Source organism: Moschus berezovskii, chromosome 2, assembly GCF_049115385.1.
Source record: "Moschus berezovskii isolate FMDL1 chromosome 2, NW_MosBer_1.0, whole genome shotgun sequence".
NCBI classification, from domain to species: domain Eukaryota; kingdom Metazoa; phylum Chordata; class Mammalia; order Artiodactyla; family Moschidae; genus Moschus; species Moschus berezovskii.
The window spans coordinates 124,830,763-124,844,830 of record NC_142461.1 but is presented as its reverse complement, the minus strand read 5'-3'; the positions used below and the strand labels follow the sequence as shown (position 1 = coordinate 124,844,830).

At 40.0% G+C, this 14,068-nt stretch overlaps 1 protein-coding gene across 2 annotated transcripts in view; it reads right to left on the bottom strand.

Moving 5' to 3' along the window:
• The window catches only part of PPP1R1C (protein phosphatase 1 regulatory inhibitor subunit 1C), a 131,648-nt gene that overhangs the window by 89,630 nt on the left and 27,950 nt on the right, over positions 1–14,068 (bottom strand). The gene's annotated exons all lie outside the window — the stretch shown is intronic.

The window sequence follows — 14,068 nt, the reverse complement described above, 5'->3', positions numbered from 1 at the left end:
TTCAATGATAAGCACTTTGAAGCTGTCAAAGATGGAAATAAGCATCATCATATGCCTTAAATCAAAAGGAAGAAGCAAATATTAAAACATATTTTGTAAGGTGAAAGGTAATTATATTAACATAGGAATGAATGTATATTATATGAATAATTGGTCTACTTATATTTTTTTCTTTTTTTTAACTTTTTATTACATTTTTTTGGCTCATACACTTTACTTATTACAGGTGGCTACATTTTGAAAATCTTTTAATAAGATAAGAGCTTTGTATAACATTTTTTCTAATGATGATTGATATTCTATTTTTAGAAATTTTAGAAAGCTTTAAAGAGTAGTTATTTTCTTTTAAAAGCTTCTGCACAGCAAAGGAAACTATAAGCAAGGTGAAAAGACAGCTTTCAGAATGGGAGAAAATAATAGTAAATGAAGCAACTGACAAAGGATTAATCCCCCAAATATACAAGCAGCTCCTGCAGCTCAATTCCAGAAAAAGAAACGACCCAATCAAAAAATGGGCCAAAGAACTAAACAGACATTTCTCCAAAGAAGACATAAAGATGGCTAACAAACACATGAAAAAATGCTCAACATCCCTCATAACCAGAGAAATGCAAATCAAAACCACAATGAGATACCATTACACACCAGTCAGAATGGCTGCTATCCAAAAGTCTACATGCAATAAATGCTGGAGAGGGTGTGGAGAGAAGGGAACCCTCTTACACTGTTGGTGGGAATGCAAACTAGTACAGCCACTACGGAGAACAGTGTGGAGATTCATCAAAAAACTGGAAACAGAACTGCCATATGATCCAGCAATCGCACTCCTGGTCATACACACTGAGGAAACCAGAATTGAAAGAGACACATGTACTCCAATGTTCATTGCAGTGCTGTTTACAACAGCCAGGACATGGAAGCAACCTAGATGTCCATCTGCAGATGAATGGATAAGAAAGCTTTGGTACATATACACAATGGAGTATTATTCAGCCATTAAAAAGAATACATTTGAATCAGTTCTAATGAGGTGGATGAAACTGGAGCCTATTATACAGAGTGAAGTAAGCCAGAAAGAAAAATACCAATACAGTATACTAATGGGGTCGCTAAGAGTCGGACACAACTGAGCGACTTCACTTTCACTTTTCACTTTCACGCATTGGAGAAAGAAATGGCAACCCATTCCAGTATTCTTGCCTGGAGAATCCCAAGGACAGAGGAGCCTGTTGGGCTGCCATCTATGGGATCGCACAGAGTCGGACACGACTGATGCGACCTAGCAGCAGCAGCAGCAGCAGCAACAACACATATATATGGAATTTAGAAAGATGATAATGATAACCCTGTATACAAGACAGCAAAAGAGACACAGGTGGATAGAACAGTCTTTTGGACTCTGTGGGAAATGGCAAGGGTGGGATGATTTGGGAGAATGGCATTGAAACATGTATGTTATCATATGTGAAACGAATCACCAGTCCACGTTCGATGCGTGATACTGGATGCTCGGGGCTGGTGCACTGGGATGACCCAGAAGGATGGGATGGGGAGGGAGGTAGGAGGGGGGTTCAAGATGGGGAACACATGTACACCCGGGGCAGATTCATGTCAATGTATGGCAAAACCAATACAATAATATAAAGTAATTAGCCTCCAATTAAATAAATTTTTATAAAAATAAAAAATCTGTAGTGTATTGCTATACTACTGTTTAAATAGTGCACATGTACCTAAAATCTTTCAAAATATGACAAAGACTTCTAATTTGATGAAAGATTGAAGTAGCCAATCCAAGAGAAATGAGAAATCTCTAATAGAGGACTATTTGAGCAGGACAATTTGATGATCACTTCTGAAACACTTTCTACCAAAATTATGATGAAATAATGTAAGATACCAACATAAGAAAGGATTTCAAAGTAGGCTAGTAACTAGTTCATGTTTCTAGTCCTAACAGTAATTTATTCTGCTCAATAGGAACAATAGAAAAGTAGATCAATACTTGTATAAGTTGAAAAGTAAATTTTCAGTATTCAGTATTCAGACAGACAAAAGCATAGAAATTTAGAATTGGAAGAACTTAATATCTACTGTAAATTCTTACTCAAGGAAAGTTACAGCATCAAAATGATGAAATAGAAATTTTCCATCATCTTGTTCTTAAAGAACCCTGGTGTTGAGAATCTCACACGTCAGAAGTCTAATGTAGAAGTTCCAGCACAGTGTTGGAGCAGAAAGAGCAAATCTGAGAATGTGCACATTGAAAAGCATAAAAGGAACAGTTTCACTTTACCCACACTACTCCTCCCCCAAGGCAGCTTAGCTCAGTGCCAAGAGAGATCTTCTTTGACCACAGTTTCTCCTGCAGGGAACAGAGAGAGTCTGTGAGTGTGTACCCAGCTTTCCCAGTTGTGTGGGTTGCTGCTAAAGAGACCCACTTCTTTCTCAACCTGTCCAGACTATGAAGTATGCTGTATAACTGAGAGGTGGGGAGCAGCTGGCAAACTAGCAATCAGGCTCTCAGTGGGCATTAAAGAGATGTGGATCCTACTAACTATTTTGCAGACTCCATCAGGAAGCCCACCACAAGCTACTGGGGGTGCCCTGCCTATTGATCCTTCCATTTGGCACCCAGCACTCCATTCACATCACCCACACACACTCCCACTTCATGCTAGGTCATGCACTTGCCTTCAAGGGCAGCAGGGGCAAGCTTTTTTGGTAGACTAGTGAGCAAGCACAAAAGCTGGCTCAACTCCATGGTACTGAAAGAAATCACACAAACTTGAGCATTCAGCATTGCCCTAGGGAAAGTGAATGGGAGACTGTCAGCATTCAGCCTGGCTTTGCAGGATCTGGAGAAGGCAATGGCAAGCCACTCCAGCACTCTTGCCTAGAAAATCCCATGGATGGAGGAGCCTGGTATGCTGCAGTCCGTGGGGTCGCTAAGGGTCGGACACAACTGAGCGACTTCACTTTCACTTTTCACTTTCACACATTGGAGAAGGAAATGGCAACCCACTCCAGTGTTCTTGCCTGGAGAATCCCAGGGACTGGGGAGCCTGGTGGGCTTCCATCTATGGGGTCACACAGAGTTGGACACGACTGAAGTGACTTAGCAGCAGCAGCAGAGAAGGTATACAATCTTAGCCTCAGGATCCCTAACAGGACTGACAAAGGTGTTTTCTCCTGAAGCCAGTCAATAAAGACTGGAGTAGGAAAATGCTTCTTCATATTTGAAGAGAGCAATGCAAGTCATCAAAGACATGACACACCAAAGGTACACATAATTTTCTATTTACTAACCCCACATAAATGGAGATCTGCAGTTTGCCCCATAAAATATTGGGGCAAATAGTTGTTTTAAGGAATCTCAGTGAGCTACAAGAGTCAACAAAAGACAGTTTAACAAACAAGAGACAATCAAAAAAATCAGGAATCAAGAACCCCTGATTTGTTGAACTTTCTGTGTATACGTGTATATGTACCAAATAGAAATTCTGGAGCTGAAGAATGCGATGAATGCAATGAAAAATGCAGTAGAGAGCAAGAACAGACTTGATCAAAGAATGGAAAGAATCGGTGAAGTAGAAAGCAGGTCATTTGAAATTACCCAGTCAGAGGAAAACGAGAAACAAAAGAATGAAAAAGAGGGAAGAAATCTAAGTGAACTAAAGGAAACTATTAAAAGAAGTAACCTGTGCATCCCAGAAGGAGAAGAGACGGAAAGGGGGGCAGAAATCTTATTATTTTAAAATATGAGAATTTCTTAAATCTTGGGTGTGATTTACAACTCCAAGTACATGAAGCTTATGCTATGCTATGCTAAGTCACTTCAGTCGTGTCCGACTCTGTGTGACCCCATAGATGGAAGCCCACCAGGCTCCCCTGTCCCTGGGATTCTCCAGGCAAGAACACTGGAGTGGTTTGCCATTTCCTTCTCCAATGTGTGAAAGTGAAAAGTGAAAGTGAAGTCGCTCAGTCGTGTCCGACCCCTAGCGACCCCATGGACTGCAGCCCACCAGGCTCCTCCATCCATGGGGTTTTCCAGGCAAGAGTACTGGAGTGGCTTGCCATTGCCTTCTCCGCATGAAGCTTATAGATCTCCAAAAAATTTCAACTCAAAAATATGTTCTAACAAGACACAATATAATAAAACTGTCTAAAATTCAGGACAAAGGGAGAATTTTTAGAGAGGCAAGAGAAAATCTTCACATACAGGAGAACTCCCATGAGATTTTGACTGAGTTTTGCAGCAGAAACCTTGCTATCCCGGAGAGAGTGGAATGATATTGTCAAAGCGTTTGAAGGAAAAGACAGTCACTACAGAAAATAGTATGGAGGTTCCTAAAAAAATTAAAAATAGAGCTACTCTGATGCTTTAGTTGATAAGTTGTGTCCAACCCTTGCAACTCCATGGGCTGCAGCCAGCCAGGCTCCTCTGTCCATGGGATTTCCCAGGTAAGAATATTAGAGTGGGTAGTCATTTCCTTCTCCAGAGGATATTCCTGACCCAGAGAACTACCCTGTGAGCCACAAGTTCCACATCTGGGTAATTACCCAAAGAAAAAGAAAACACCTATATCCATTAAAGCATTATTTACAATAGCCAAGATATGGAAACAGCCAATTGTCAATGGACAATTGACACTGTCAACTGTTAATGAACAGATAAATGAATAAAGAAAATGTGGTCTACATACAGATCTTCCTTAACTTATGATGGGATAATGTCCTGATAACTCCATCATACGGTGAAAATATTGTGAGTTGAAAATTCATTTAATACACCTACCTACTAATCACTTCATGGGAAATAGATGGAAAAACAGTGGAAACAGTGTCAGACTTTGTTTTTTTGGGCTCCAAAATCACTGCAGATGCTGATTGCAGCCATGAAATTAAAAGACGCTTGCTCCTTGGAAGGAAAGTTATGACCAACCTTGATAGTATATTAAAAAGCAGAGACATTACTTTGCCAACCAAGGTCCGTCTAGTCAAGGCAATGGTTTTTCCCGTGGTCATGTATGGATGTGAGAGTTGGACTGTGAAGAAAGCTGATCGCCGAAGAATCGATGCTTTTGAACTGTGGTGTTGGAGAAGACTCTTGAGAGTCCCTTATACTGCAAGGAGATCCAACCAGTCCATTCTAAAGGAGATCAATCCTGGGTGTTCATTGGAGGGACTGATGCTAAAGCTGAAACTCCAATACTTTGGCCACCTCATGCGACGAGTTGACTCACTGGAAAAGACTCTGATGCTGGGAAAGGTTGGGGGCGGGAGGAGAAGGGGACGACGGAGAATGAGATGGCTGGATGGCATCACCGACTCTCTGGACATGAGTTTGAGTGAACTCCGGGAGTTGGTGATGGACAGGGAGGCCTGGCGTGCTGTGATTCATGGGGTCGCGGAGAGTCGGACACGACTGAGCGACTGAACTGAACTGAACTGAACTAATCATCAAGTTTAGCCTCACCTGCCTTAAACGTGCTCAGAACACTTGCATTAGCCTAGAGTTGGGCATAATCATCTAACACAAAGACTGTTTTACAATATCTATAAAAGTATTGAATATCTCCTGTAATTTATTAAATACTGTACTGAAAGTGAAAGCCAGAATGGTTGCAAGTGTGATTACTGTTGTGATCACATGGCTTACTGGGAGCTGCAGCTAGCAGCTGCTGCCTAGCATCAGCAGAGTGTGGTAACAAATACCACTAGACCAGGAAAAGATAAAAATTCAGTTTGTTTCTACTAAATGAGTTTTGCTGTAGCACCATCATAATGTTGAAAAATTATATAAGTTGAAGTATCATAAGCTGGGGACCATCTGATATAATGCACCATTATTCAGCCATGAAAAGAAGGAAATTCTGCCATTTGTGACAGCAGAGATGGAACTTTAGGGATTACATTTAAATGAAATGAATCAGAGAATGTCAAATACTGCATGATCTCAGTTATCTATGGAATTTTAAAAATTAAAACTCAAAGAAACCGAGAGCTTGTCAGGGGCTAGAGGTAGGGAAAAGGGAAGATGTTGTCAAAGAATACAAGCAGGGTTGTAAGATGAATAAGATCTGGGGATCTAATGTACAGTACAGTAAACAGTGAATGATACCATATATTTTTTGTGCCACCTCAGTCTTATTGATAACCTATGTCCATAAAAAAGTGTACAAGGTGAGGGTTGGAAGTTAAGTTTTATTAGGGGCAAAATGAGGACTGCAGCCTGGGAGACAGCACCTCAGATAGTTCTGAGAAATTTCTGCAAAGAGAACAGAGGGAAGGATAAGTGATTTTGATGAATGGGGAGTGCATGAAATCAAGCACATATTTTTTTCAGAAAGTTTCTGCTAGTCTTGTGAAACTTCTGCTAGTCATGAGAAACAGTCCTCAAAATGAAGGGTTTTAGTATTTTAGTAGATGTGAAGAGATATAAGAATATGGCTCATAAAATCAGCTCCTGAAAATATTTAACTATCTGAAGACCTGTCCTACCATTTTTTCCAGAGCACAAAGTTCCTCACTTCTTCTATCCTCCCTGAACTCCTTCAGAGGGTGATAAAGTTCAGTATCAGCATCATATGATTTAATCCTTGAAGAGATAGATGTTAAGCACCCATGTTATTATTGTTGTTGCTGTTCAGTCACTAAGTCGTGTCTGACTCTTGGACTGCAGCACACCAGACATCCCTGTCCTCCACTATCTACTGGAGTTTGCTCAAATTCATGTCCATCGAGTTGATGATGCTATCTAAACATCTCATCCTCTGCTGCCCTTTCTCCTTTTGCCTTCAATCTCTCCCAGCATTAGGGTCTTTTCCAGTGAGTCGTCTCTTCAAATAGGGTCACCAAAATATTAGAGCTTCAGCTTCAGCATCAGTCCTTCCAATGAATATTCAGGACTGATTTCCTTTAGAATTAAATTGTTGGATCTCCCTGCTGTCCAAGGGACTTTCCAGAGTCTTCTCCAGCATCACAGTTCCAAAGCATCAATTCTTTAGTGCTCAGCCTTCTTTATGGTCCAGTTCTCATATCCATACATGACTACTGGAAAAACCATAGTTTTGACTAGACAGACCTTTGTTGGCAAAGTAATGTCTCTGCTTTTTAATACACTGTCTAGTTTGGTCATAACTTTCCTTCCAAGGTGCAAACTTCTTTTAATTTCATTGCTGCAGTCACTGTCTACAATGATTTTGGAGCCCAAGAAAGTAAAGTCTCTCACTGTTTCCATTATTTCCCCATCTATTTGCCATGAAGTGATGGGGCTGGATGCCATGATCTTAGTTTTTTGAATGTTTAGTGTTAAGTCAACATCCGCTGGATAATCGAAAAAGCAAGAGAGTTCCAGAAAAATATCTATTTCTGCTTTATTGACTATGCCAAAGACTTAGACTGTGTGGGTCACAATAAACTGTGGAAAATTCTGAAAGAGATGGGAATACCAGACCACCTGACCTGCCTCTTGAGAAACCTGTATGCAGGTCAGGAGGCAACAGTTAGAACTGGGCATGGAACAACAGACTGGTTCCAAATAGGAAAAGGAGTACGTCAAGGCTGTATATTGTCACCCTGCTTATTTGACTTATATGCAGAGTACATCATGAGACACACTGGGCTGGAGGAAGCACAGGCTGGAATCAAGAGTGCCAGAAGAAATATCAATAACCTCAGATATGCAGATGACATCACCCTTATGGCAGAAAGTGAAGAACTAAAGAGCCTCTTGATGAAAGTGAAAGAGGAGAGTGAAAAAGTTTACTTAAAGCTCAACATTTAGAAAACTAATTTCATGGCAACTGGTCCCATCACTTCATGGCAAATAGATGGGGAAACAGTGGAAACAGTGGCTGACTTTATTTTTCTGGGCTCCAAAATCACTGCAGATGGTGATTACAGCCATGAAATTAAAAGATGTTTACTCCTTGAAGGAAAGTTATGACCAACCTAGATAGCATATTAAAAAGCAGAGACATCACTTTGCCAACAAAGGTCCATCTAGTCAAGGCTATGGTTTTTCCAGTGGTCATGTATGGATGTGAGAGTTGGACTATAAAGAAAGTTGAGCACTGAAAAATTGATGCTTTTGAACTGTGGTGTTGGAGAAGACTCTTGAGAGTCCCTTGGACTGCAAGGAGATCCAACCAGTCCATCCTAAAGGAGATCAGTCCTGAGTGTTCATTGGAAGGACTGATGTTGAAGCTGAAACTCCAATACTTTGGCCACCTGATGCCAAGAGCTGACTCATTTGAAGACTCATTTGATGCTGGGAAAGATGGAGGGCGGAAGGAGAAGGGGATGATGGAGGATGAGATGGTTGGATGGCATCACCTACTCAATGGATATGGGTTTGGGTGGACTCCTGGAGTTGGTGATGGACACGGAGGCCTGGCATGCTGCGGTTCATGGGGTCACAGAGAGTTGGACATGACTGAGCGACTGAACTAAACTGAACTGAACTTAGTTTTAGGTCAGCTTTTTCACTCTCCTCTTTCACCTTTATCAAGAGTCTCTTTAGTTACTCTTCACTTTCTGCCATAAGGGTAGTGTCATCTGTGTATATGAGATTATTGGTATTTCTCCCAGCAACCTTGATTCTAGCTGTGACTCATTCAGCCTGGCATTTCACATGGTGTACTCTTCATAGAAGTTAAATAAGCAGGGTGACTGTATGCAACCTCGACATACTCCTTTCCCAATTTTGAACCAGTCCACTGTTACATGTGCAGTTCTAAATGTTGCTTTTTGACCTGCATACAGGCTTCTCAGGAGACAGGTAAGGTGGTCTGGTATTCCCATCTGTTTAAGTTTCCACAATTTTTTATGATCCACACAGTGAAAGGCTTTAGCATAGTCAGTGAAGTAGAAGTAGATGTTTTCATGGAATTCCCTTACTTTTTCTGTGATCCAACAAATGTTGGCAATTTGATCTCTGGTTCCTCTGCCATTTCTAAATCCAGCTTGTACATCTGGAAGTTCTTGGTTCTTGCATGTACTGTTGAAGCCTAGCTTGAAGGATTTTGAGCATTATCTTGTTAGCATGTGAAATGAATGCAATTGTGCAGTAGTTTGAATATTCTTTGATATTGCCCTTCTTTGGGATTGAAATGAAAACTGACCTTTCCAGTCCTGTGGCCACTGCTGAATTTCCCAAATTTGCTGACATATTAAGTGCAGCACTTTCACAGCATCTTCTTTTAGGATTTGAAATAGCTTGGCTGGAATTCTATCACTTCCACTAGCTTTCTTCTTAGTAATGCTTTCTAAGGCCTACTTGACTCCACACCCCAGGATGTCTAGCTCTTCATGAGTGAGCACAGTATCTGGATCATTAATATCTTTTTTGTATAGTTCTTCTGTGTGTTCTTGCCACCTCTTCTTAATATCTTCTGCTTCTGTTAGGTTTCTGTCCTTTATTGTGCCTATTTTTGCTTGAAATGTTCCTTTGATATCTCTAACAATCTTGAAGAGATCACTAGTCTTTCCCATTCTATTGTTTTCCTCTATTTCTTTGCACTGATCGCTGAGGAAGCCTTTCTTATCTCTCCTTGCTGTTCTTTGGAACTTTGCACTCAGATGGGTATATCCTTCCTTTTCTCCATTGCCTTTCACTTCTCTTCTTTCCCCAGCAATTTGTAATACTTTCTCAGACAACCATTCTGCCTTTTGGCATTTGTTTTTCTTGGGGATGGTTTTGATCACCGCCTTCTGTACTGTTTTACAAACCTCCTTCCATAGTTCTTCACAACTCTGTCTATCAGATCTAATCGCTTGAATCTTTTTGGCACTTCCACTGTATAATCATAAGGGATTTGAAGACCTACAAGACCTTCTAGGACTAATACCAATAAAAGATGTCCTTGTCATCACAGGGGATAGGAATGCTAAGTAGGAAGTCAAGAGACACCTGGAGTAACAGGCAAATTTGGCCTTGCAGTACAAAATTAAGCAGCACAAAGTCTAACAGAGTTTTGCTAAGAGAATGCAGTGGTCTTAGGAAACACCCTCTTCCAATAACACAAGAGACGACTCTATACATGGACATCACCAAGTCAATACCAAAATCAGATTGGTTATGTTTTTTGTAGCTGAAGATGGAGAAGTTCTATACAGTCAGCAGAAACAAGACTGGGAGCTGACTGTAGCCCAGATCATGAATTCTTTATTGAAAAATTCAGTCCTGAATATTCATTGGAAGGACCGATGCTGAAACTCCAATACTTTGGCCACCTGATGTGAAGAACTGACTCATTTGAAAAACCCTGATGCCAGGAAAGATTGAGGGAGGGAGGAGAAGGGGACAACAGAAGATGAGATGGTTGGACGGATGGCATCACTGACTCAATGGACATGAGTTTGAGTAAACTTCAGGAGTTGGTGATGGACAGGGAAGCCTGGCATGCTGCAGTCCATGGGGTCGCAAGAGTTGGACACGGTTGAGTGACTGAACTGACCTGATTCTTATCCACTGTACCACCAGGGAAATCTGGAACCTCATTTTTAAATAGAGTCTATTGTTTAGTGTTTTTTCTGAAGTTGGGCTTTTGTGTATAAGCATGTTGTTGTTGTTCAGTTTAAACCATGCCCAACTCTTTGTGACCCCATGGACTTCAGCACTCCAGGCATCCCTTCCTTCATTGTCTCCCAGAGTTTGCTCAAACTCATGTCCGTTGAGTCGGTGATGCCATCCAACCATCTCATCCTTTGTCACCCCTTTCTTCTCCTGCCCTAAATCTTTCCCACCATTGGGGTCTTTTCCATTGAGTTGGCTCTTCATATCAGGTGACCAAAGTCCTGGAGCTTCAGCTTTAGCATCCATTCTTCCAATGAATAATCAGGGTTGATTTCCTTTAGGATTGATGTGTTGGATCTCCTTGCTCTCCAGGGGACTCTCAAGAGTCTTCTCCAACACCACAGTTCAAAAGCACCAATTCTTCAGTGCTCAGCCTTTTTATGGTCCAACTCTCACATCCATCCTGGCATAAATATGGTTATAATATATAATAATAGTGTATCAGTAATGTATATGTTGCATGTGCTTAGTTGCTCAGTCATGTCCAACTCTTTGCAACCCCATGGACTGTAGCCCAACAGGCTCTTCTTTCCATGGGATTTTTCCAAACAAGAATATGGGACTAGATTGCATTTCCTCCTCTAGGTGATCTTCCTGACCCAAAGATGGAACCCACATTTCTTGCCTCTCCTGTGTTGGCAGGTGGATTCTTTACCACTGAGCCATCATGCACTGTGTAAATTTGTGTAACATGTTATAAACTAGCTACATAACCATTATTTTTACATTTATGACTAACTTCATTTTGACCGTAGAATTTATTTCCTTCCTCCGGATTTCCCTGTCCCTATACTACCCACACCTGAAGTCCTGCTTGACTCTCTTAGCCTCATCATCTCATATCCATCCAGGCAATCGGTTTTGGCAGTCAATTGATTCATTTTTCTCAATGTCTTACATTTGTCTTTTGTAATCCATCACTTTGCCATCCTCCAGTTTATATCCTTCTCACTCATTTCTGGACTCTTCAATTGGTCTCCCAACTGACCTTCCTGCCATTCCTCATCCTACCCCCACATACTGCAGGACTGAGCTTTATTTGATCATGAACTTTATTTGAGCATGCTATAGCTCATACAATGCCAGTAATTTCTACTTTATGCAAAATAAATTCAAAATTATCATCCTAGCCCCTTCACATATTGGCTTCCGTTTCCTTGAATTCTCACTGGTGTTGTATGTGTTAACCATCAGCACCTGTCCGATTGACCTGAGCGATCATTTTCACATGTTCTCCCTTCATGATTTTCTGCAGGCTACACCTGGAATGAAACTCCACCTCCTCTGTACAGTCGGTTCTACAAACATCAGTCTTCTGAGAGTTCTCACTGCTGTGAACTCTTGGAGCACTTACTGTTAACATCATTCATTCAGTAATGAATCATCTTGTTTCACTGTAACTCCTTTCTGTTTTTTCTTGCATCTTTTAACTGTTTTCATCCCCTTGTCTTGTTTCATGAAACTAGATTAAAGCTCACAAATCAAATCCTTGCAGTCTATTTTATTTAACACACCTAATAAAAAAACTGGGCTCATTAATTACATTCTCAATATTTTTATTTTGCCTTTGGATAGATCATTAAAACCAAGAGGTGTAGTGTTAAGTCATTTTTTCACATTGTTACCATTTTTTTATTTCTTTAAAAAGATAGGCTCACAGAGATAAAATTTGAGGGAAATAAATTGATTAGTCTGAAAAAAAAGTATAGCCATGTTCTTTTACTGACATTAATTTAAAATAATGACCATTTATTTCTTAAGTTACCCATTGTTTTACAGTGCAAAACCAAAGAGTACATTTTTTCTTTCTCTGTTGACATCCCAGAAATTTAGAATTTTAGTATCATATATCTGTTTTGAGACTATAAAGGGGGTTGCAGTATGAGAGTTTCAAAGAAAACAATGTGTTCTATAGTAAACTACTATTAAAGGCATGGAGATGAATGAGTGTATTTTGCCAAGTACAACATTAAGAAGTGTTCCAGTGAAGCAGTGAGCAATTTCCACTCTAGGGGTTTACCTTAATCTTATGAAAACCTCCACCAAGGCCCCCAGCTTTCTTTTTTTTTTAAGCTCCCTTTTTTCTCTTTTTCCTCCCAGCTTTATTGTAGTGACAAATAAAATTTCTTCACTTCCATCTTCACTTCCCCTGAAAGTGAGTGATGATGTGTGCAGGCACATAACAGATATGAATGTTTTACCCTTGATTCCAAACATGTACGAAGGTTTTGCTTTCTCTTCTGAATTGATCATACCTCAAATCTGCTCTGTTGAACAAACTTCCAGTATCATCCTTGTACTCACCTAGCATCTAAACCCTAGGCAGATCGTGATTTGTACTTAGCCTTGACTCTGAAAGCCCACACTGGCCTCATCTCCTCAAGAATTGATATGACACTTCTTCATTTTATATGTTTGCAAACCAAATGCCTAGAAAGGTTTATCAGTCTGTTAAGTACCACAGCAAGTTGGAAACAAACCTAGGCTGGAATGCTATTAATTCAGGAAGCATAAAATATTAACTATAAAGTGTACTGACATATCTTGGTTACATATATTTATATATGTCTGTGTGTGCTATATGTTTAGTTGCTTAGTTGTGCCCAACTCTTTGCAACCCCATTTTTCCTGCCAGGCTCCTCTGTCCATGGGGATTCTCCAGACAAGAATACTGGAGCGGGTTGCCATGCCCTCCTCCAGTGGATCTTCCCAACCCGGGTATCGAACCCAGGTCTCCCACATTGCAGGCAGATTCTTTACCATCTCAGCCACCAGGGAAACCCTTATATATGTATATGTAAGTATATATTTGTATGTGTATATGTACTCATATATAAATGGCTCTCAGAAATGTAACTTTCTTAACCAGTTAAGTAATTAATGGCTAAATTCATATCAAATGAATAAATAAAGAAATAAGTAACCTAAGGATGTAATTAGTCCACTTTGAACATCAATCTTTAGTGGAAAATATGAAATCTGCTAGCCTATCAAGTATTTGGCAAAGACTTCAATGAACGCTAAACCTCTTTAAAGATTGGTAAACTATATACTATCATGTATTTGTGATGACAAAGAAAGATTCCTTTTAGATCATGGACGAAAGTGAGATTAAAACTTTTTAGGTTTATAATTGGAAATTTGGCTGTGAATCACACAACTTAATATTTTAGGGCCCAGCCTGTTAACCGACATTAAAGTTAAAGGGCTGTCTAACTTTTGTTTTATTAACTTTTAAGTAGTTAATAAAAGAAGAAGTGCAATTGACCATATAATCAGAAACTCAGATTCTTACAGTTAATTATCAGAAACAATGACAAAATTAAATACTTAGTCTGACTCAATGATGCCTGTGGTTTAAAGAAGCTAGGATGTTCATATGTTTTAGCTATCAAAGTAGTAATCAGTATCTCCTTCAACTACTTATATATGTCTCCTTCAACTATGTATGTCGAAGTATCGCCTTAAAAATGCCGTCAATCAAAT